We start from the raw sequence: 26338 nt of genomic DNA, 5'->3' as shown, positions 1-26338 counted from the left end.
CAATCCCAGGACAACATAAACAAAGCATGATGGAGAACACTTATAATCCCAGAGCTCGAGAGATAGTGGTAGGGAAATCCAGAGTTCAAGGCCAGCATTGGTCAATAATGATGATTCCTTGCTCCGTTAGTATAGTAATGACTCTGTGATCATTAGCATGTGGCTACGCTCTGACAGTGACTGTCCTGGATACACAGACTAGGAAACTGCTCACAGCAAATAATGTGGTTTATCAAAACAGATTTTTTAAAAAATGTGTATGGTAGAAAAACTCTATGCTAGGCATTGTCCTGTACGTGAACTGTCTTTTTAAAAAACTATTTTCTTCATGACAAGTTTAAGTAAAATATGGTTACCTATGCAGCTTTTACAGACAAAATTTGTCTGTCAAAAAGCAGTGAATGATTATTTTTCAAATGATTTTGACATATGGCAGTTTCTCCTGAGGTATAAAACTAGGACATTTTATTAAAATATTTTCAAATCATCAACTTTTCAGTTAATAAAACCAACTATAGTAAATTATCATATAGGTTTGTGGTGGTTTCAATATGCTTGGTCTAAGGAGTGACACTATTGAAAGGTGTGGCTGTGTTGAAGGAAGTGTGACAGTATTTGGAGATGTTGTGAAAAATTGTCAAAACTCCAGAGCTGCTCTTGGCTTGTGATACTCCAAAATCTCTTTAAACGTGTGTTATTCCAAATTTTGTAAGAACAGAACTTTAGGGTTGAATTGTTTTGCTTCACCTAAATGGAAAGGGGAAATGTAAAAATGACAGGATCTGATAATGATTGGTGCTTCTATTCTCTGAAAGGCGCAAGCCTGCATGTTTTGGAGCAATGTATACTTGGGCATCAACATTAGATCATACGAGATAAAATGGTGAAGTATTTATATTCTACAAATCACAGCCATTTTGTAAAGTAGAACAAAACACCAACAGATTAACTGAGTTGCTGTCCAAATTTATGCTCAGATAATTAGCTAAAGCATCCAGGTCTCCATACTTTAGGCTAGCCTTTCAATCTGACTTTATATCGGGTTCAAGGTCAACTCATTTTTCTTTATGCCTTAGAAATGTTCCCCAAATATAAATAGGGTTTCTTAGTCCCTCGTGTATGTTTGTCCCCCAATAATGTATGCCCAAATCATTAAAGCTTTCACTATTTGAGTGAAATATACAATAGCAACTTTAAATGCTTACAGGAGTCATTTTTTTAAATAATTACTATCATTCGTTCTTTTATTGCGGAATAAGAGAGAGAGAAATATATTGAGAATCAATAGAAGCCTTGGCTCCCAGTCTCTAAACCTTATTTATCTGGGAGTTGTTTATATCCCCAAGCCCTCACTCAGAGGAAAGAATAATAATTATTGCTTAATTATAGCAGAAGTGAATTTTATCTCCCAGTTCTAAAACAAAATGACTCATAGCTTAAAAAAAAAAAAAAAAAAACAAAGAAACATCTCTGGAAAGAAAATATTTTTTAAAAGCTAACATGTAGAATTGGCATAATTTCATTGTTACGAGAAGCTAAGTCCATTTGATTTTTTTCATAGTGGGTCATGTTCTCACATTTAAGAAATGTCACTGAAGTGCTCATCTCTCTCCAGGGACTGTTTCAGTTCCCTATCTGTTGCTGTGATAAAATACCCTGACCAAAGTAACTTAAGGAAGAATAGGTTTGTTGGAGTCACAATTTCAAGTTCTGATACATCACTGAGGTGAAGTGAAAATGCCATGAATTTGAAGCATCTAGTCACATTATGTCTACAGTTGAGACTAGAAAGCAGAGAAACAGTGTGTGTTAGTGCTCAGCTGGTTTCACACTTATACAATCCTGAATCCTTTGTCCAGGGAACAGTGTCACTTATAGTAGGTTGGTCTTAAAATCTCAACTAAGGCAATCAAGTTAATGCTAACACACCAGCCCAAGGTCCAACTTCCATCTTGAGCATGCCAAGTTGATAGTCATGACTAACCATCACAGGGCCCATCCTTCTGCTACCCATGACTGTAGAAGGCCAGGAGAAATCCCTCCTCAGAAACTATCCTTTCAGTCTGAGCTATGCCTTACTTGGTTTTACTCATTTTTAGAGCATCAAAAGCATATCTGTATCTATAGTAGATCCCTATAATAATCTAAATTGATTTTTTTGTTTACTCATTTATTAACTTGGTACTTAATGCCATAATCTGTCTCATCTCTATTTCTTACCTTTAAAGGTCTCTCAGCTCCACTAGATCTTCAAGTCACTGCCTCTCTGAAGATTCATCAGAAAGAGTTAAGTGTCATCCACACCTGTAACTGTATGAGGAAACCCTGGAAACATCGCCTTGCTCACTTGTTGAAACAAGGACCAGAAATAAATAAATCCACGGAAAACCTTTCCTCAGTTTGCTATTTCCGGATGGTCTGTCTCTCCTCATATGGATGATAATTACATTATACTGACTCTTTCTGTATCCTTTTGCCTTTGAAATGTCTTCATTGAGTCAATGATGTCTTTTCTCAGATGTCCATCTGTCAACCTTTCTGCAAGGGATAAAAGGAAATTTTCAGGATGATACAAAGGAGAACGGGTAGAGTGAGCCTTCACACGGGACTTTACAGAACTGTCTTTCTTGAACTCCATTACAATCAGGGAGAGTTCTCCTTCTGTGTATGTGGAGAAAGGCATGTGGGTGTTAATATTATATAGTACCATAAAGATCGACAGGTTCAACATCCTCAACAACAAAACACCCGAGGGTACCTTCAGTGTGTTAGTATTAAGTCCCCAAAATGCAGACAACTAATAGGAAAACAAATAAATTGCTTCCTAATTTTTGGATGCAAGACAAAAGGAAAGGTTCTTGAAAAAGGCAGCATGTCATAACACCTTTAATGTGAATTAATTCAAACAGAGAAACATACACATATTAGACTGTGATAGACTGGAGAAATGCTTTGTAAGCTTTACCTCTAGAACCAGTCACTGCACACCCCGACCCCACCCCAGCACTAAAAATCAGACACTTGCAGTAGAATTGTGGTCCTAGTACTGGGGAGGCATACTGATGAATCTTGGGACTCAATGGCCTAGCCTTCCGAATAAGCTCCAGGTCAATGATAGATGCTATGTAGAAAATTAGAATTAAAATTTTATAGACAGAGCCTGAGGAACATCACCTAATTTTCCCACAGACCTCCATATATGTGCCCAAGGTCACACAAACACACACACACACACACAGAGAGAGAGAGAGAGAGAGAGAGAGAGAGAGAGAGAGAGAAAGGGAGAGACAGAGACAGAGACAGAGAGAGACAGAGACAGAGAGAGAGAGAGAAAGAGAATGAGGGAGGGGGAGAGAGGGAATGATGGAAAAGAATAGTAATAAGGGTGTGATACAGACGTCTACACAGACACACATACACATCCATGTGCAGACATTCACACAGAAACATATACACACTTCGAAAATCAGTAAAATTGGTGTTTTAAATAACAAAACACAACCTTTAAAAAAGATTCACTTGTGTTTGTTGCACTAGGGATCTACTCTGGAAGAATAAAGAATCGCCTCTCTAAAACTGAACAAAATATCTCTTGTCCAGTACCTGGCCAGGTCCTTAGCTCTTGTGTATACACGAATTAGACTCCCTGATAGTTAAGCCCTCCTTCCTAGAAAACCAGAAGCTGTTTATAACACTTGATATCTGTGGCAAGTCTAATTTTAACAGCATTTTCTCAAGAGAATACAAAAATAAATAAATAAAAGAAGCACTACTTTGTTTTTTTTTTCCTTGACCCACTTTACCATACGCTGCCCCAGTTAACATATTTTTTTTCCTTTGCATTCTTACTCTTGTATGTTATCAAAGATGCTGGGCTACACAAAACAAACTGATTTTGTTTTCTGCCTTCTTTCCTAGAAGATGGTATAGAAACCTGACCATATCCAGCCACCATGCCTTTGTGCATAGGCCTACTGAAGAGGATGTTCTTCTTACAGGAAAATTCAGAAGACTCCAGTACACAAAGAAAATCACAAATCCCCCTCACAGCTACCTCCTTAGAACATCCCACATCTCTATCTGCCTATCTGCTGATATATATGATATGATACTATATATATATATATATATATATATATATATATATATATATATGATATCTAGTAAGTATTTACCTAACTAGATATCATCTCAAATGACTCACGTAGATGCTGTCTGCTCTGAAAGACAGGCTGAGCTGGTGGTACTATCAGTGATGCTCGGCTGAAGTGCACAGCTTCGGTCACAGAAATGGGAGATGAATCAGGCTCGTTGACCCCTAGGTCAGTGCTCTTTTCCCAGCCCTCCATGTATCTGCTTTCTGTGAACATATTCCCTTTCCTTCTGCATACTGGGGCAAACTGGCTAGACTCTGATAAACCAAATTTAAGCATCTTTCAAATGTATCTGGGAACAGACGGTGGCACTGGTGTGGCTGAGACTGCTTTGAGTGCATGGGTAATGAAACTAATCGTGTCCTCTGAGTGAACTTTTAGGGAGAATTCACTATTTACTATGTTCTGTCTGATGCATAATTAAACTTTCATATGATTGAAATAAGATCAATCTTGAAAAGGACGTGTGACGAGAACAATGACTTATAGAAATAACCAAGTCTGTCAATCAAAGAAGAAAGCTGCAATGGAATACCACTTAGCAATAAAGCTTCTTCTCCTAAGATCCTATTAGGAAAGTCCCAAACAGTATCCTGGGCCCCTTGAATGTTCCTGTGGTCTGCTGTTAGTCTTAACTTTGTATCTGCACTATGGCTTTGTTTGTTATATTATGGTTTTTATGATAATTTTCAATCTGTGTGCTCCTTTATTTCAATTATTTTATTAATATTTCAAACAACTATAAAAACCCAGTCCATATATGGGCTAGCTTTAACAAAAACATCCTCTCAATTAATTTTAGCTGCTTTCTTTTTGTTTGTGAGCAGGCATGTTCCTACACTCTTCTACAGTTCTAAGGATTTTCTGATGCTGAGTTCCCTGTTTGCCGCTGGTAATTCAGATCATTTAATGCTACAGCAAAGAGAACTGAAAGCTACTCTGTACTGAACCATCAGAAGAAAAAAAACTAGGATATTATATTTAGGAGAAAAAAAATTAAAAATATGTAAGTTCTTACAAAGTCAGGAAATCATTCTAATGAAAAATTGTACTCCTTAAATATAGAACAAAGGCATGAAAACCTCCTGCAAACCCTGGAGAGACCAATTCTCTAAGCTCATGAAAGCTACAGTACACAGCGATCCCAGAGTCAACACAATGAGATGCTCATCATATTTTTCCAGAGTTCCTTTTATGAGAATATACATATTCTGATAGATGCAACATTAAATACTATCACAACACTTGAATTATAAAACAAATTATTGTTTTGTTTCTTGAGACACCTTCTTAAATAAGCGCCCCAGGGGGCAGTGGAAGTAGGGACTTCTTTTTAATCCTAAATTAGTAGCAGCCTATACAGTTCTTGGGTTTGGAAAATATCAGACATTTTTCTTGTCTCCCTGAAAAGTTCTCCTGACATTCCCTTTAATCCCACCCTTCCCTTTACGATGGTCACCTTTCCAGTCTTTACATCCTGGGATGTAAACTGCTCTGCTTGAGAAGCAAACACCAAGTTGTGATCTAATGGAAGCCATTTGAGATATGTTATCGGAAGCAGCATCTATGTAAAAGAAAGGAAGAACCTGGCATGGATATTCATATCTGTATTTCCAGGAATTAGAAGGCTGAGGCATGCATAGCTTGTGTACCTGGATGGGACATTGAGAATTTACATAAACAAACAAATACATAAATAAACATTCAACTGAGTCTTCAGCCTAGAGAAGTTTGAATTATAGACAACTGGGCAGAGATGTACTACTAAATTGGAAGAAAATGCCTCTCTCTTGGTGTTTTCCATGTGCAATCAAGAGTAGGAAGATATCTTAAGTCAAGAAGATTCTTCAGCAGTGTGCAGTTTCCCCAAGAGGCCTGTGTGTATCCTAGTAGGAACCTGGGATTGCTGTATCTGGGTAGGTGATTATCTTTGTAATAAATGAAAATATAGATCCTGTTCTACTTGTAAACTTTCAAATGGTTCCTGTATTACAAGCTACATACATTGATGATGAACTATTAATATTTTAAAGAGATTAAGAAAAAAACAGATTAAGTAACATTATTTTTATAGATCAATGGTATGGGAAGTGGGGGTTAAAGTCCTTGCCTCCCTCTGCAGATATGGGTTATGTCATATCAGAAAATGACAGAGAAAACAAAATGGGGCAAAAGTGAAACTTTCACTTGAAGGACCTGCAGCGGCAGCAGACATATATTTTCCAGATGCATCCCACTGGTCAAATGTCACCAAAACAATTTCCTAGCCAGTCTGCCCTCATCAGTTCTCAGGGCTCTTGATTACAAATTTATGAGATGCCTTTCCCAGACAGCCCTGGGGAACCTTTGCCCCAGCCACCCCTTTGGCCCCACAGCATTTCTCACTGGGAATATTAGAGGCTTGCCATCAGCCCAAATAAACAACTCCTCTCATGAATAGACTCAATGAAGGACCTATAAATCATATCTGTCAAAAACATCAGTAGCATTGCAGAAGACAGAAATCAATTCAAAATTCATTAGCTCGCCTGACAAGAGCTTAGTCTCCTATTGTTTAATAAGAACGGTGGCACTTTAGGTAGAATAGAAAGCTGCAAGAGCTCATCTTAGTGTCCTGTGACAGGATTGTTCAATTCTATGGCTTAACCTGGGCTTCAGACCATTTCCAGTGTGCAGGCAGACCCCTTTGCTGCAGCTTAGGGTCAAGGTGCCTCTGGAAAGAAGACGCATTCTGAAGCTGCCATCTTCTTTCTTAGCTGTTCCTGCTCTGGGTCGGTGGTCTGGACTATTTCATGGTAAGAGGATGCATATTTTGCTGCAAGAATGCAGTGCTCCATGCATGCAGCAAGCTGAGGTCTACACAAAGATGCACAGTCATCAAAAACACTCCTGTAGCAGAGGTCAGCGGGACATGCCTCCATCACACCATCCCTGAGGTAGCAGCTCCTGGCTGAATGCATTTTCCTGTAAGGTTGTTCATTTTAATCAGATTTCAAGTGCATATTAATCTTCAGGGTCAGAATTGATAAGAGGTATGGAGCTAGGCAAAGACCAGTAGAAGAGACAGGCAAAAATCTGTTGTGACATTGAACACATTGTAGCCTTCTGCATACATGAAAAGAGCAAATCCTTTATCCCAGTGGCAAAGGAGTTACACAAAGTGGCAGACGTTATCATAGCCTAGTGAGTGTCCTGATGTCCTCTCAGGTCATCAGCACACCCCTTTGTTCTTTCCCTCTCCCACTCCCCCAAGAGTGGCTCACCTTCATCTTTTGGAAAACAAAAAAACACTTTATCACTGAATTTAAGACTTACAGCCTAAGATTTTTGGATCTGGTATCATTATCAGGCCAATAACGTGTGTCTAGACAGGTTATACCCCCTAGATTAAGACCTAACTTACTAGTATAATTCTACTAAATGGACATTTATTATAACAACTACTAATGATTTATTATAATCATAGATTAATGCAACTATCATCCCTCATCATGAAGGCTTCTAGCTGTAATAGAGAGTAATTAACACAGAGGCCTACAACTAGGCAGAGTTGAAGAGTTAAGAGTGTTTAATTCTCAATGAGATATTTATCACATACCAGTTTCTCCCAAAGCATAATAATCATTGTAGAGAGAGCCTTGTACTGAAAGACTAGAAGCTTCCTTTTGATCAAAGAGTCTTTATTTTTTGTTGGGATGAGAAGGGTTTATTTAAGCTTACAACAACAACAACACAACAACAACAATAACAACAACAACAGGTTAGACCAATTGCTGAAGGAACTCAGCATTTCAAGCAAGAACGAGGGAGACAGGACCTGAAGCAAAAGCTATGCAGGAGTACTGCCTATTGTCTTCCTCCCAGTGGCTTGCGCAGCTTGCTTTTTTATCTTTGACTTGTCATTTTTGAGGTTATAATTACATTTCTTTCTCCCCCTTCCTCCCACATACTCCTCGTTGTTCCCCTTCAGGTGTATGCTCTCTCTCTCTCTCTCTCTCTCTCTCTCTCTTTCATATATATTCCTAACTTTAATGTTACCTATGTGTATATCTTCAGGGCTAGCCATTTAGTAATGGGTTTTCCTTTTAAACAACATAGAAAACAGTAAAACACAAAGCTTAAATCTAGTCCTTTACCATGCCACTCACATCAATTAATAAAGTTCTTTTGTATGGTTGGTTTTGAAGTGCTGCAAGATCGAAATCTAGCATCCTACATGCACCACCCAGGTGCTCTGAGCTGCCCTATCTTAATTGTGCATATTTTTTCTTTTTAATCTAGGAGGTACTTTCTCCCTTCTTGCTGTTCTGGCTCTAGATAGCTGTTATAGCAAAGGAGCACTGATTTGCTCATTTAATGAGAGCCACCCAGCATCTCACAGGTCTGTACATCAGAGTCAGTATTTTATTCCTAATATGGCCAAAACCAAAGCATCCGTAGAGCTATAGTCCTTGTAGGAGTCTATGAATGAGTACTCTGTGAGTTAAACAACAGTGTGGGCAAAATTCCAGCCACATTGTAGAATTGAGGAACATACCTTGGAGCTCTGTTCTCCACTTCCAGATCCTGCTCAGAATATTTGACCAGTTAGGTCTATTCTTCATCTTCAAAACAGAAATAGTGGGTGGCATACCTCTCATACTTGCCATTCCACTGCCCTGGTCTTATTTCAAATCCCTTGCACAGTCTCAGCATGGAGAAATGTACATTTGAAAGACACAGTTAATTCCACTGGACCTACTCAGCTAACACAGGGTAACTTGCTCTTCTAAACTCAACTAAGTCATTATTTACTTCCAGCAGCAATGCTTTATCATGCTGGCACTAGGTGAATATTTAATTTAGTAATTAGAAAATGAGAATGGTGGGATTCTGTATTTTGAATTTTGCCTAAAATGATTAAGAAAAGTAGATTTGGGAGCCACCTGGTACTTGTAGAGAGGAACATGAGAACGAGATAGGTAAAAATGAATGGGAGTAACAAAAGATAAACTTAACTCAAGACAAAATTAGCTCACTGTGTTTTTAGAAAAGCCTGGGAATTATTATGGTGTCAGAAGTATCCATTCTATTTCCACAAATGATTTACAAAAGAATGAATTGTGCTTCCAGAATTCCTTGCATTTACCATCTTTGCCAGGCCCTTGGGGAGCAAGGCAATCCAATGCTAATACCCTCATTCAGTTCATTGTTTCTGTCTCCACTCTACTAGCCAAGTTTGTATTACTATAATGAAATAGTGAAGGTGGGGTACTCTACATAGTTAGGTTTATTCTGGTTTGTGATTCTGAGTGATATAAGCCAAGCAGCCTCAACTGAAATCACACTGGCAGATTTCAAAGGACATGTAAGGCACTATGTACCAAGCAGCAAGACATAAACATTTGAGCAGTCTCTTTTTCTTACATGGTGTTCCTGCTCCTAAGTTACAAGACCCTGAAGCCCGTCTCTAATCCAGAAGTCCTTTTTTCTAAACAGCAAAATTGGTTAGGTCCCACACTCTTGGAACCTCAGTGAAGATTCAGTTTCAACCCATGAGGCCTTAGAGTCCTTGAATCTGTACCAAAACTGTAGCATGCATCACTTATCCCTGTAGTGTGAGATTTTGAAAAACCTACTTTTAATAAGAGTTATTACATGCTTTCACATCCCTTTTATCCTGGCTCCCACAGGAGGTAGTGGGAAGGAAAGGTTAATAGAACAAAGCAGGATGTGGTTCTGTTTAGAAATAGTTCTTTAGAGGAAACCAGTCAGTGTTGTCGTTGTCGGGGTATCAGCAGTTCAGTTCATATGAATCAGCAGCGGCAGCTTAATCCTCTTGCAAATACCATTCACGAATAAGCAATGGCAGGTCTCGAAGACACCATTCCCAAATCAGCAGCAGCAGGTTGATCCAGAAGAAACCACAAGACTCTGTCAATTGCCCTCAGTCCACAGAAGTGGCAAGAATCCTCTAAAACAACACCTGAAGTTTATTGGTGCATTTCTCTCTATCAAGTCATGACAAATGATAACCAGCAAAGAATGGCAAGGCGAACCAGTACCATCTACTACCATCCACTCTCTGTTGTGCTATATTTATATCCTATCCAAACATCATGTGTTCTCTCAAAGCCTCTGTTCTAGCAAAATATTATGTGCCTTTTTTCCAGGCTGCCTCCAGAAAAACACCACATGTCTATCTTAACAAAACATCCTCTCATGAATCTGCTTCAGCCAAACAATCTCCTATAAGACAGAAAATCATCACAATGACACAACTGAGTTTCCAAAGAAACCACAAATTCCCAATTCATATCCCTGCTATCATCCCATATATAATTTAAACTCTGAGGACCATTTAGAAACAACCATTCTGTGACTACCCTACCAGGCAGGCAGCCTTCTAGTTTTCAGTGAACACTTCATTGAGATGAAATTTTCCACTTCTGAAAGTGGCAAATTTATTACAGGGCAGTGATTCTTCAGTGGCTTCTAGATTTTAATTTTTAGACTACACACACAGAATTATTACTACATTAACCACCTGCAGAGGTTGATTAAGAACTAGCATATCTCTTCTGTCTTACATTTTCTAGGTTCATCTCTTAACTATGCAGTCTTTTACTAAAGACAATATTGCCTGCCCTAGATCCCTCTTTGAAAATGGTTACTAAGAGCCACCCTTTTTTCTTTCACAGTCTACATAGAGTTTTAATTAACATGACTTTGTATGTGATCTGCAGTACAAGCTGCCATTAAACTACAAATAACTGTCCCACCCAAGGCTATGTGCCCACTGAGGTTACAAGAAGTCTCTAATCTCCGTTCTTAATAGGATCATGCCCTATTTAGTTATTAAACCTTATTTGTTAATCACCCCAATGGAGATGTACATAGGTTAATTATGAAGTGGAAAAAACAAGGAAACGACTTCACACATATTTCCTATTTCTCACAAATCCAGTAGTCTTAGTCATAATTTCTGGTTGTTGATATAAATTAGTAGTTGAGTTCCTAAGCTGCAAAAGAACCCATAAAGAAACAATAGACACAGCCAAGCATCTTGTTCCTGAACTGCAGATTTCTCCTCAGACTATTTACCGACACTGGCTAAATAGTGAATTTACTTAATTGGGTATTTTTGCCTAAAGGAAATAATAATTCAAATAGGTCTATTTCAAATAGATGAAAAATTTCCCACACATGAGCTAAAGCTCTTCCTTGTTACCTTTTCTAGTGAAACTTCCTTTGTGGGTTTTCACAAATTACAATTCTGTTTTCTTCAGTCTTTAAGGGACTAAGACACCAAGACATTCTCTTTCTGCTCATCTTAAAAGCATTCTAATTGTTTTATTTGGGGAGTTGGGGGGTTAATCATTATAATCTACATATTTTTAATAACTACTTCCAGAACCCTGATTGATTTTGACCCCCTCTAAACTGTGTCCCCTTCTACCTTCACCAAAGGCACCTTCTTTCTCTCATCTTTCCACGGAATCCTGACCTTCCCCTACCTCCTCCAATGACAGCTCTGTGGTTATCTCCTTAGAGCCCCATTCTGGCTGTCAGTCCTCAGTACTTTACTTGCTATCATATCTCAGGAAAGAGTTGATGAGTCCCCCTTCAGAGGCAAAAAACAATAATAACGGCTAATAATAATAATAATAATAATAATAATAATAATAATAATAATAATAATGAAGAATGGAGCTGAGGCTTCTCCAAAGCTTTCTAGGTAGTTTCTACTACTAGCTAGAAACTGTGCACTTAACTGCATGTCTGTAGAAATAGATACAGCATGAAATTTGGGGAAATTGAGCTTTAGTCCTACTTGTATATTTCCTTTAATTCATAAAAATAATAATGAGGCTGAGAGTATCAGAAAAGTTGTGTATAATCCTGATACACAGGCTGGCATTGGATCTTAGCAAGTTAGGTGTTCACTGCTGTTACTGATATTGTTTATATTTTTTGGGATTGCTCTAGTGTTCTCTCATGGATGCCTCCACTAAATGAGCTCCCTGCCTGGTTCTTTTTCCATATTTAATCTAGGGTCTGAATCTCACTAAGTTTCCTAGGTTAGCCTTGAGTTCACTCTAGCCTTGTCATTTATCTGTCTGCCTTGATTTGTAAAGGAGTTGTAATTCCAGGCCTGTGGACAGTTTTATACTTATCCTAATTATCACAAGTAATGGAAAATAATTACTGGATAATGTCAACTTAGGCAGGGTTTCCTGAGTTGCTTCTCATCTCAGAACACCTTTAGTTCACATGGCATGCCATTATTTTCTTCTACAATTGTCCACCTTGCAAAAGTACAGATCAAACTAAATAAATCAAGACAAACCCATGCAATCCTCAGGTGTCCTTCACAACTCAAAGAATAGAGACTAGAGGGGGAAAAGTGGATGTGCTAGAGATCTGGAAGGCTGTGTGATGATCTTGAAGTAGGCAGGTCCTGGAAGGATGACATGTACTTATAGGAGACAGGTTCTAGAAGGCTGTGTCTTATGCTTACAAGAAGCAGTTTCTAGAAGGCTCTATGATATACTTACAGAAGACAGGTCTTTGCAGGCTCTGTGATGTACTTACAAAAGGCAGATCCATTGTAACGGTCTCTACCTTATTGTCCAAGTGTTCTTCAGTTCACATAGCTTAATTGTGCTTGCATTCAACAAGGCCTTAAAGCTGTGAGCTATTCTACAGATGGCCAAACAGTCCATCAAGCTATATGGCAATGGAAATGGAGAAATAAGAAACTTCATCTTTTCCTTTTTTCTCCTGAGTGTGTAGGAGGTGGAGGCAGTAATTAGAAGTTTCATGGGTCTACAATATGAGGATCATGCAGAGTGGTAGACCAATCCACTAGACCAGTCCAATACTCAAGACCAGAGAAAGGAAGCCAGACATAGTACTCTGTAGAGAAAAGATGTATTTTTTATTTTGGCTTCTAGGCACTGTGACTGTAGATTGTTTACCTCCATGAGATGTACAGTGATTATCCTATATAAACACAGAGGTGAGGGAACAGTCTTAATTCTGTCTCTCACCTCAGTGAAACAGCAGCCATGGTTATCCTATTCAGGCACAAAGCTAAAGGAAGACATACTTAATATGACTTTTTAAAGACATGTATCTATGAAACTGTGAGCAGTTATCTGTGGACTTAAGTATATCATAGAAGTGCATGGTTTAAAATTGTGTTCACATTAAGAAACAACATCAGATAGGAACATTACCCAAATGAACTCAAAGTGGTTATAAGAGTATACCAACAGATTAAAAAAAGATTTTTACCAACCCCATATCTGATAGAAGTCTAATATCCAGTGTATACAAAGAACTCAAGAAGTTAGATGCCAGGGAATTAAACAATCCTATTTAAAAATGGGGTACAAAGCTAAACAAAAAATTCTCAATTGAGGAATATCGAATGACTGAGAAGCATCTAAGAAAGTGTTTGACATCCTTAGTCATCAGAGAAATGCAAATCAAAACAACTGTGAGATTCCACCTCACACCAGTCAGAACAGTTAACATAAAAAACTCAGATGACAGCAGATGCTGGTGAGGATGAGTAGAAAGAGGAACACTTCTCCACTGTTGGTGGGGTTGTAAACTGGTACAACGACTCTGGAAATCAGTCTGGCAGTTCTTCAGAAAATTAAACATAGTACTGAATACCCAGTTATTCCACTTCTGGGCATATACCCCAAAGATTTGCCAACATACAGTTAGGTCATATGTACTACCATGTTCATAGCAGCCCTATTTATAATATCCAGAAGCTGGAAAGAACCGAGATGTCCTTCAGTAGATGAATGGATACAGAAATTGTGGTATATTTACACAATGGAATACTACTCAGCTATTAGAAACAATGACTATGAAATTCCTAGGAAAATGGGTGCATCTAGAGAATATCATTCTGAGTGAGGTAACCCAGTCACAAAAAAAAAAAAAAAAAAGACATAATATGCAGTCACTGATAATTGGATACTAGCCCCAGAACGCTCTGAATATCCCCAGGAACAACTCACAGACTATATGAAGCTCAAAAAAAAAAAGTGTATAGTACTCTCTCAGAGTGTGGCACACCTGGACTTTAAATCATTAATAACTCAAGATCTAAGAATATAGCCTTGTGGCAATTGTTGGTATTCAAAAGTCATTATGTTTAATCTATATACACCAAGAAAACTCTGACTGTTTCCATGTTATGTTCTGTTTTACATGTACTTTATGCTTATTATAACTAGTGAGATTTCAATGCATACTATCAAACCTTGAAAAGAATCAAGTACTGACAAAAATATATTCATATAGTTTTATGCCAAAATGCTTTTAAAAATCTGTACATGTGTCTCTCTTTTTTAAATAAAGTTGGAAGAAAAAAATTTTAAAAAAATGAGAAAAAAGTATACAAAATTCCTGCACAAAGTTCTAGCATTGACAGTAAGTGGCTCATGAAGTGCCACCCCCACCTCCATAGTTGAAAAGCTATTGACAATTGCTGCTTACTGGGGAAGGGGAAGTAAGTTTTCTTCAGGGATTTGGCCCTGACAAATGAGCCATAGCCCAGAAAATGATCCCACATCCAAGCACATACAGGCAACACTAAGTGGCTCAATGGTTAGCATTACATTAGCTTGCCTGCTTGTTGTAAAGTACATGAAGTTGAGGGGGAAAAGTGTGGGGGAATTACAGGAGAAATTGGTAGTGAGTGAAGGGAGGCTCCAATTGATTAAAACACATTATCAAACTGTCAAAAGAGAAAGAACAAAAACGAAACCACAGCTAAGTTCCCCATGCACCAGTGAATGACCTCACACTCATGCACATATGGGTCAATTTCTTTCCATAACTGAAAAAATAAAGTTCTTCACATTAAATTACAATGCTATGACAAACCCCTCATTGTTTCTCAGCTTCTCTGGGGTACTAGAGAAGGCAGTGCATTTTCAAGAAAGGGATAATCAGTGCACATCACTCAAAGAATCTGAGGGAGACAGGTTGCTCTCAGACTCATACCTTACTGCAAAGGTAACTCCATACTTCTTCTGAGACCATATAATCCTCATCTTTAGTTTCAACAATAAAACACAGGGGTTATAAGACTTTTTTTGTTCTTCAAAACTTGTGTCTTTCATACCAAACTCCCAAGTCATTTGATGGCAGATATTGCATTTACCTTTTAATTTGAAGTACTGAAATAGCCAATCAGTTTTCTCCCTGGTCAGCCCAGTGTGTGGACCATGTCTAGCATATGAGCAAATCACATACCATTCTGGGCTTCTTTGTTGCACACAGGAATGAAGAGATGATTTTATATTGGCTTCAATCTATATTGATCTCAGAGGAATGCGCATAAAGCACACTTTCTTTTTTAATAATGCTCTAAAATAAACCTTGAAACATTTACAATTCTCCTGTAAAGTGGTTTCAGGAAGAAGGGCTCGATGAGGCTAGTCAATTTCATCATGTGACCTTACTTTAATTTAAAAGGAGTCACATACCCTCCCCAAGGCATGTGAGGCATTATTCCACAAAAAAAAAAAAAAAAAAAAAAAAAAAAAAAAAAAAAAAAAAAGTCTAACGTTAAAAGACCACTGATGCTGTTACTGTGTCCAAAGCAGAGGTGCCTATCAAAACCGATTTAAAACTTCTTCCAGCTTATTACTTAATTACTTCACAAGACTAAAGAGGCAGACAAACACGTGGGAACAATCCACCCAGTCACTTGTCCTATTTAGTGACTTTGTTCCTATGTGACAGAAAGAAACATTTCTGACAGCAATGTTGATGTCCCTAAAACAAGTCGTGTTGTTGTTTAAGGTATTTCTTGTTGATGTTCTTCTCACTGAAAAGAAATTGGAAGAACAGAGGTGGCAAATGACCGAGGTGAACACCTTAGAGGGAAAACCAACTGGAAATGAGTAATGGGTCCCAGGCATTGTGAGTGTGCTGCTACCGATCAGGCTGCAACATGGGAAGCAGCCTTCAGATAGATTTCTTTTTGCAGCAGCCAAGAAAAGGTTGGCAGGCTGTAATAACAGTGTTGGTTCACTCCAGTAAATCAGTCATGATTCATTTTAAAGCCAAGATTAAGACAAAACTGAAGGGAAAAAAGCACCATGAAGATAGTAAACTGGCACATAACTTCATTTTTCCCAGGAACGGGGGTAGAGTGCTGGTTAAGAGTTGACTGGGAGGCCAATAGAAAATTGATGGTAGAGGCTCTCTTTAGAATACTCCAGCATACAGCCCAATTTTCCAGACCAAATACCGATCATTCTTTATTTATTTAATACATTAATATTTGGTTTGGGGAGTATCCAGATTTGCCCAGAAAGGCTGTGCTCCCGGACCAGACACCCAGGCACTCTGGCACCTAGACCAGCAGCGAACCTGGGGAACAGGCCTAGTGAGGTTGTGAACTGAGTACCCAGAGCACAGGGAGCGCTTGGTGGTAGTGCTATGGCAAAGGTTCCCTTCAGGCCCACAGTAAGGGAGTACCCAGGTCTGCTGGGAAAGGCTGTGCTCCCAGACCAGACACCCAGGCACCCTACCACTTGGGCTAGCAGATAACCTGGGGCACAGGCCTGGGGAGACTGAGGCATGAGCACCCAGAACACAGACAGTGCTTAGAGGCAGTGCTTGTGACAAAAGTTTCTTTCCAGCCCACAGTAAGGGAGTATCCGAATGTGCTCACCTGGAAAGGCTGTGCTGGCAGACTTGATTCCAAGGAGCTCTTCCAACTAGACCACAAGGTAATGTTGGAACACATACCTAGTGAGTTTGTACAGTGAGTACCCAGAGCACAGAGAGTGCTTGGAGGCGGTGCCCTGGACCGTGTCAGAGAGAATCATGATCTGCCTGGGGGAAGGCAGTTCTGGAATATCAGCTCAATGGGCACTATTACACCTGGATGAGAGGTGAACCTGACACAAAGGCCCAGGGAGGACACACCATGAGTTCTCAGTGAGCAGAGAGTGCTGCACTCTCTAGAAAGGGTCCATTTTAGCCTGGATAAAGAGCCAGATCCCAAAACACTAATATTCAAAGGCAAAAGGCTGAGCTCCCAGAGCAGCTTCACAGGAGCTTCCCCACCTGAGCCCACAAACACAACTGAGTACCTGCCATAGATCCCACTGCATTCTCACGAAAGGACGAACACATAGAAGCAATTTTCTTCCTGAGTTCATGGGCCGTGGAAGAGACAGGTGCCAGTCACTGACAAGACCACATATAACCACAGACAACAAGATGGCAAGGGAAAAATGAAAGCACTTAAGCAACGAAAACCAAGACAACCAGGCAACATCAGAAACCAGCTCTCTCACCACAGCAAGCAGTGGATTGCCAAACACTCCAGAAAAAGAAGATTCAAACCTGAAATCATACCTCAAGATGATGATGGAGATTTTTGAGAAGAGCCTGAATAACTCCCAAAAACAAGAACAGAAGGACAACCATAAACAAATAGAAGCTTTTAAAGAGGAAACAGGAAAATCACTCAAAGAACTCAAAAACTACAGGTAAACACAACCAAAGAGATGAAGGAATTGAAAATGAAAATAGAAACAATAAGGAAAACACTGAAAAAGACAACCCTGGAGATGGAAAACCTATAAAAGAAATTAGGATTCACAGATGCAAGCATCTCCAACAGACTACAAGAGATGAAAAAGAGAATCTCCGGGGCCGAAGACAACATTGAAAACATAGACAAAACAGCCAGAGAAGATGCAAAAAACAAAAAGCTCCTAACCCAAAATGTCCAGGAGATGCAGGACACAATGAAAAGACCACACCTAAGGATAAAAGGAACTGAAGAGGGTGAAGAATACCAACTAGGAGGCACAGTAAATTTCTTCAACAAAATCGTAGAAGAAAACTTCCCTACCCTTAAGAATGAGATGACCACGAGCATAAAAGAAACCTTCAGAATTCCAAATAGGTTTGACCAGAAAAGAAATTCTTCATGACACATAATAGTCAAAACACCAAGTGCCCAAAACAAAGAAAGAATACTAAAAGCAATAAGGGAAAAAAGGTCATGTAACATATAAAGGCAGACCAATCAGAATCACACCCGACTTCTCAACAGAGACTATGAAAGCTAGAAGATCCTGGACAGACATCATGCAGACATTAAAGAACACAAGTGTCAGCCCAAGCTGCTATACCCAGCAAAACTCTCAATAACCATAGATGGAGAAACCAAGATATTCCAGGACAAAACTAAATTTATACAATATCTGAACACAAATCCAGCCCTACAAAGAATAATAGAGGGGAAACTACATTCTAGAAAAAGCAAGAAAATAACTAAGCAAGAAAACCAAAAGAATAAAGGCACACAGACATAACTATACCTCTAAAAGCAAAAATAGGAGGAAACAGCAACCACTTTTACTTAATGTCTGTTAACATAAGTGGACTCATTTCCCCAATAAAGACACATAGACTATCAGACTAGGTACATAAACAGAATCCAGCATTTGCTGCGTACAGAAAACTCATCTCAGAGACAAACACAGACACTATCTCAGAGAAAAATCTGGGAAAAGAATCTTCCAAACAAACAGCCCCAAGAAACAAGCTGGAGTAGCCAATCTAATATCGAATAAAGTAGACATTCAATCAAAAGTTATCAAAAAAGATAAGGAAGGGCACTTTTTACTTAGTACAGGGAAAATTTTTCAGGATGAATTCTCAATTCTTAACATATATGCTCCAAATACAAGAGCATTCATATTCATGAAAGAAACCATACTAAAGCTCAAAACATATATTAAACCACACACAATAATAGTAGGAGACTTCAACACTCCACTCTCATCTATGGACAGATCATGGAAGCAGAAACAGAACAAGGACACAGTGAAACTAACAGAGGTTATGAACCAATTGGAATTGATAGACATGTACAGAACATTTCACACTAAAACAAAGGAATACACCTTCTCAGCACCTCACTGCACCTTCTCCAGAACTGACCATATAGTCAGTCACAAAACAAGCCTCAACAGATATAAGAAGATTGAAATACTCCCATGCATCCTATCAGAACACCATAGACTAAGCCTGGTCTTAAATAACAACAAAAATAACAATAGCCAATATAGACATGGAAGCTGAACAATGCTCTACTCAACAATAGCATTGTCAAAGAAGAAATAAAGAAAGAAATTAAGGATTTTCTAGAATTTAATGAAAATGAAAGTACAATATACCCAAACTTAGAGAATGCAATGAAAGCAGTACTAAGAGGAAAACTCATAGTTCCTAGTGCCTCCAAAAAGACACTGCAGAGAGTATTCACTAGCAACTTGACAGCACACTTGAATGCTGTAGAACAAAAATAAGTAGATACACCCATGAGGAGTAGATGGCAAGAAATAATAAAACTCAGAGCAGAAATGAACCAAATAGAAACAAAAAGAACCATTCAAAGAATCAACAAAATCAAGAGCTGGTTCTTTGAGAAAATTAACAAGATTGATAAACTTTAGCCAAACTAACTAGAGGGCAAAGAGAGAGTATCCAAATTAGCAAAATTAGAAATGAAAGTGGAGACATTACAACAGAAACTGAGAAAATTCAAGAAATCGTCAGATCCAACTACAAAAGCCTATAATCGACAAAACTGGAAAATCTAGAGGAAACTGATGAATTCCTAGACAGATACCAGATACTAAAGTTAAACGAGGACCAGGTAAACTATCTAAATAATCCCATAACACCTAAAGAAATAGAAGAAGTCATCAAAAGCCTCCCAACCAAAAGAAGCCTAGGACCAGATGGGTTCAGTGCAGAATTTTATCAGACAATAATTGACATCCTAATACCAATACTCTCCAAATTATTCCATAAAACAGTCAGATGGAACACTACCCAACTCATTTTTCAAAACCACAATAACCCTCATTAATAAACCACACAAAGATCATATAAGGAAAGAGAAATTGAGACCAATCTCTCTTATGAACATTGATGCAAAAATTGTGAACAAAATTCTTGCAAACTGAATCAAAGGACACTTTAAAATGATCATTCACCATGATCAAGTGGACATGAACCCTGGGATAAATGAATAGTTTAATATATGGGAATCAATAAACATAATCCACCATATAAACAAACTCAAAGAAAAAAACCACATGGTCATCTCACTGGATGCTGAGAAAGCATTTAACAAAATTCAATGCCCCTTCATGTTTAAAGTCTTGGAAAGAACAGAAATCCAAGTCCCATATCTAAGCAAAATGAAAGCAAAATACAGCAAACCAATAGCCAATATCAAACTTAATGGTGAGAAACTTGAAGCAATCCCACTAAAATCAGGGACTAGAAAAGCTCTGCCCCTACCTATTAAACATAGTACTGGAAGTCCTGGCCAGAGCAATTAGACAGCAAAAGGTAATCAAAGAGATGCAAATCAAAAAGGAAGAAGTAAAAACATCACTATTTGCAGATGACATGATAGTATACTTAAGTGACCTCAAAAATTCCACCAGAGAACTCCTACAGCTGATTAACAAGTTAAGCAAAGTGGCTGGATATAAAATTAACTCAAACAAATCAGTAGCTTTCCTCTACTCAAAGGACAAACATGTGGAGAAAGAAATTAGGGAAAAGATGCCCTTCACAATAGACACAAAGCATATGAAATACCTTGGTGTGACTCTAACTAACCAAATGAAGGACATGTATGAAAAGAACTTCAAACCTCTGAAGAAGGAAATTGAAAAAGATCTCAGAAAATGGAATGATCTCCCATTCTCTTAGATGGGAAGTATCAACATTATAAAAACGGCCATCTTACCCAAAGCAATCTAAAGATTCAGTGCAATCACCATCAAAATTCCAACTCAGTTCTTCATAGAGTTGGAAAGAGCAATTTGCAAATTCATCCGGGATAACAAAAACCTAAAACATTGAAATCCAACCTCAACAACAAGAAAATATCTGTGGGAATCAGCATGCCTGACCTCAAGATATATTACAAGGCAATTGAGTTAAAAACTGCATGGTCCTGGTACAGAGATAGGCAGGTTGATGAATAGAACAGAATAGAAGACCCAAAAATGAACCCTCCCACATATAGTCACTTGATTTTTGACAAAGAAGCTGAAAACATTCAATGGAAAAAGGACAGCCTATTCAACAATTTGTGTTTGCTCAACTGGCACTCAGCATGCAGAAGAATGAAAATAGACACATTCTTACCTCCTTGTACAAAGCTCAAGTGCAAGTTAACCAAAGATCTCCAGTTAAACCAGATACACTGAAACTATTAGAAGAGAAAGTAGGAAAAACCTTAGAACACATAGGCACAGGGGAAAATTTCCTGAGCAGAACACCAATTCCTTGTGCTCTAAGACCAAGGATCGAGAAATGGAACCTAATGAGATTGCAAAGTTTCTGTAAGGCTAAAGACACTATCCAGAAAACAAAATGGCAGCCAACAAATTGGGAAAAGATCTTTACCAACCCCACATCTGATAGAGGTCTAACATTCAGTATATACAAAAACTGAAGAAGTTGAACACCAGAGTATCAAACAATCCTATAAAAAAATGGAGTACAGAGCTAAACAAAAAATTCTCAGTAAAGGAATATCGAATGACTGAGAAGCATCTAAAGAAGTGCTTGACATCCCTAGTCATCAGGAAAATGCAAATCAAAACAACCCTGAGATTCCAACTCACACCAGTTAGAACAGTTAAGATCAAAAACTCAGATGACAACAGATGCTGGCGCGGATGTGGAGAAAGAGGAACACTCCTCCATTGTTGGTGGGGTTGTAAACTAGTACAACTACTCTGGCAATCTGTCTGGCGGTTCCTCAGAAAATTAGACATAGTACTACCTGAAGACCCAGTTATTCTACTTCTGGACATATACCCCAGAGAAGCTCCAACATACACCAAAGACACATGCACCACAATGTTATAAGCAACCCTATTTATAATTGCCAGATGCTGGAAATTTCCCAGATGTCCTTCCATAAGATGAATGGATACAAACACTGTCGTATATTTACACAATAGAGTACTACTCAGCTATTAGAGACAATGACTTTATGAAATTCCTAGGTAAATGGGTGCATCTAGATAATATCGTCCTGAGTGAGGTAACCCAGTCACAAAAGAACCGACATAATATGCAGTCAGTGATAATTAGATACTAGTCACAGAAAGCTCTGAATACCCCCAGAAACAACTCACAGGCCATATAAAGCTCAAGAAAAACAAAGGCCGAAAAGTGAAAGCCTCAGTCCTTCTTAGGAAAATAAAATAAGTGTATTGCACCCTCTCAGAGTGTGGTACACTTGGACTTTAAATCATTAATTATCAAAGATTTAAGAATATAGCATTGTGGCAATTTTTGTTATTTAAAAATCATTATGTTTAATCTATACACACCAAGAAAACTCTGACTGTTTCCATGTTATGTTCTGTTCTACATGTACTTTATGCTCATGGTAACTAGTAAGATTTCAATGCATACTATCAAACCTCTAAAAAAATTAAGTACTGAAAAACATATTCATATAGTGTTATGCCAAAATGCCTTTAAAAATCTCTACACGTATCTCTCTTTTTTAAAAAATAAAGTTGTAAGAGAAAAAAAATACTTGGTTTGGGGTTTTAGTGACGTAGTTTTCTTAGCTAGTTCTGGTTGGCCTTCTGACTTTGGTCTCCCCTGTCTCTGCCTCTCAAGTGCTGAGGTTACAAGCACACATAATTATCCAGATGTAAAATACCCTCATAAGAGAGTGTTTTCCTATTCTATAATGCTCAATGATCTAGAAACATTTCATAAGTTTATATATTGATTTATTCCACAGTTATAATCATTTAAAATAATCACATTTAAAATAAACGCTGAAATTGTTTCTACTTTAGTTCAAACTAGTAATTTTAGTAAAACAGTTTAACTACTACAAAAAATAGAGGAGAAATTTTAGAGGCAATTCCCACCTGTAAAGAAGTTATAACTTAGTTGAAAATTAAGGGTCAACAAATATAACAAAGAACCCTAAGCTGCCCTTCAGAAGCTACATGAGATGCTTCATGTCTGTCATTCTTCCAAGTGGACTTCCTCTTTCTAGATCCCAGGCTTTATTATTAATTATTCCATATATATTTTTTAAAGTAAAGCAGCAAATATGTCTCAGAAAAAAATGCCCAATATTTGGGAATAAGAACAAATGAATTGCAGATCCTTCCTTCAGGCATGACCCTGGAAATAGCCCCAGAGAAGCGTTAAGACTTTTAGGCAATCGCTCTGCTTCACAATGTCTGGAATATTCATATCTCAGACATGGTTATCTTTCATGATGACTTTTAGAGTACTGTTCAACAGAAGTGCAAATAATATGTTTGGTAGAGATGTGAAATGCGAAATTGAGCCAAGTTATTCTAGGATATTTTCTCAAGCCTACCATCCTACACACTTGGCCTCTTTCTTAACAGAACTACTGTCTTAATGTTTTTCTCACAATTCAACTTAATAAGTACTGATATGTATTCTATCTATTTTTTGAGTCATTCTTCAAATTTTGTGAAATATAAAATTATAGATGAATTTGTTTTGTTACTATTGTTTTGTTTATAAAATGAAATAATTAGAAATGCATCCACTATCTAGTATTCAGTAAGTATATAATAGTACACAGGCACATGGCATGCAGCTATTTAAAATAATGATAATCATTCTAAATTATTGCCATTAATATAATAACTCAATAAAAGCAGCTTTCAGAATACACAGCGTATGTGCTTTAATATACTTCTGACACAATTACAAAGATATATTTCTATTTTATACTATAGAACAATAGGTGGAAACATAGTCACAATGGTTGTTACCCTCGTTTCTTTTCCTGTTGCTACGAGAAAACACCCTGACAAAAACAACTTAAGGAAAATGGATTTATTTGATGCACAGTTTCATGTTACAATTTTGAGGACATCGAGGGGGACAGAAAGTTAAAGTAGTGAGTCATACAACACCCATATCAGACAGCAGTGAACTAATACTGAGCTAGTGCCTAGCTAACCTTCCTCATTCCTGTCTATGTGTGACCTAGCCAATACTGTTAAGAAAGATTAGGAGGTGTGGCCTTGTTGGAGGAGTTGTATCATTGGAGATGGGCTTTGAGATTTCAAAAGCTTATCTTAGGCCCCATCTAGATCTTTCTACATGCTGCTTAAAAACCAGGAAGTAAACTCTTTAACTACTGCTCCAGCACCATGTTTACCTGTCTGCTGCCATATTCCCTGACATGATGGCCAGGGACTACATCTCTGAAACTCTAAGCTAGCCCCAAACTAAATACTGTCTTTTAAAAGTTGCCTTGGAGGAAAAAATGTTGGTCTGGGTGTTTCATCATAGAAATAGTAACACTAAGCTCAGTTGATAATTTAAGAAGCATAGTAAAATTTAAAACGTTTTGTTTTGCATTTTTATTGGTAGATAGAAAAATATGAATGTGGTAAGTTTTTAGTATTTTTTTTAAAAGACCTATTTGTAGGGAGCCGTTTGTGCCACACCCAAACATGGTGCCGGCTTCCTGCCGAGAACTCAGCAAACAGAGCTGTTGCCCCGCCAAGAGACTTAATGCGCATGCGCCACATATGTCATAGCCCGCTCTGGGGGCATACTATTGAGTTACTGGAGGGCGCACCAATCAGGTAGCAACAAAGTCTCTTAGGCATTTATAAGCAGTGCATTTCTCCCCCATGTGAGGAGAAGAGGGAGATAGTGGAGAGATTGCAGGAGACCCCACGTGGAGAGATGGCAGAGAGATACCACATGGAGAGAGACCCAATAGGAGAGATTGCTGGAGATCCCACGTGGAGAGAGACTCGGTAAAAGAGATTGCGGAGAGATCCCACGTGGAGAGAGACTGGGCAGACAGATCGCACGTGGGAGACTGCACGTGAGAGGTCACCTAGACAGTAGACACCGGTAGGGAGTTCCTGGCTCAGAGAGAAGTTTCCTGCTCAAGAAGTCCCCTGCTCAGAGTGCTGTACAATAAAGGTTGTTCGCAGAAGAATCTTGTTGTTTGTTGCATGCCTGTTCCTATCGGCGGGAAGCGTGGGCGCGTGACACCTATTCATCTATTATACATAAGTACCCTGTAGCTGTCTGCAGACACACCAGAAGAGAGCATCAGATCCCACCACAGATGGCCAAGCCACCATGTGATCACCAGGACCTGAACTCAGGACCTCTACAAGAGCAGTCAGTGCCCTCAACCACCAAGCCATCTCTCCAGCATATTTTAAGTATTTAGCAGTCAGATATATGTGGTATTTAGCAGTATCCACAACTGCTGAGCACATAAAATTTCTAGGACCAAGAATTCACTAAATGTGTGTGTGTGTGTGTGTGTGTGTGTAGGTGTGTAGATATATATAGGTGTGTGTGGGTGTGTTGCATATGTACACATTCTCATTATGTAAAAATTAGCATATCTAATTTTTATATTACAGCCCTTAAACCAGAAGTCACCTATGCATCAGTGAACAACAGAATGGACACAAAATTGAAACAGGTAGACCCCGAAATATTAAACAACCAAGAGAAAAGACTCATCATAAGTATATGCAAACATATGCAACAAAATTTTTTCACAGTAGCAGAATGACCAAAACAACTGTATGTAAGTGAATATGTTCTATATTATTGCATTTATACCAAGGGTCAAAGTGAGGTACCTCAAGTTCATGCTCTCAAAAGTCAGTGTGTATTAGAGGAAATGTTCAAAAAATATAAAAATAGTTTGAGGCATGTAATATTTTTCTTGGTGTATGTAGCAGTTATAAGTATATATTAGTTTGTGAAAATGTTCTAAGTTGAAGACTTACATCATCAAGGCTTAAGCTACAACCATAAAATACAAACAAGGTTCTACTTATATCCGATAAAGTTCAAAGTGAGTGTCACTCATAAGACCTCTAAGATCCATCCAGCATTGGACTCTGCACAAACCATATTTAAATAGCTTCTGGAAGACTGCATGCTTCCCTTCCCCAGTTGATTACTACTGTTGATAACTTTAAATAGGACCAACATAGCATAGTAATAGAGCCACTAACTGGAAAAAGTTTGCCTTGATCTAAATTCATGCAATGCCACTTCCTAGCTCTGTACTGAAAGCAATTTATGAACCATTCTGTGAC

This window comes from Micromys minutus (genome assembly GCF_963924665.1).
Source record: "Micromys minutus genome assembly, chromosome: 8".
NCBI classification, from domain to species: Eukaryota; Metazoa; Chordata; class Mammalia; order Rodentia; family Muridae; genus Micromys; species Micromys minutus.
The sequence above is the reverse complement of the archived record's forward strand: the minus strand, read 5'-3'. Positions refer to the sequence as shown.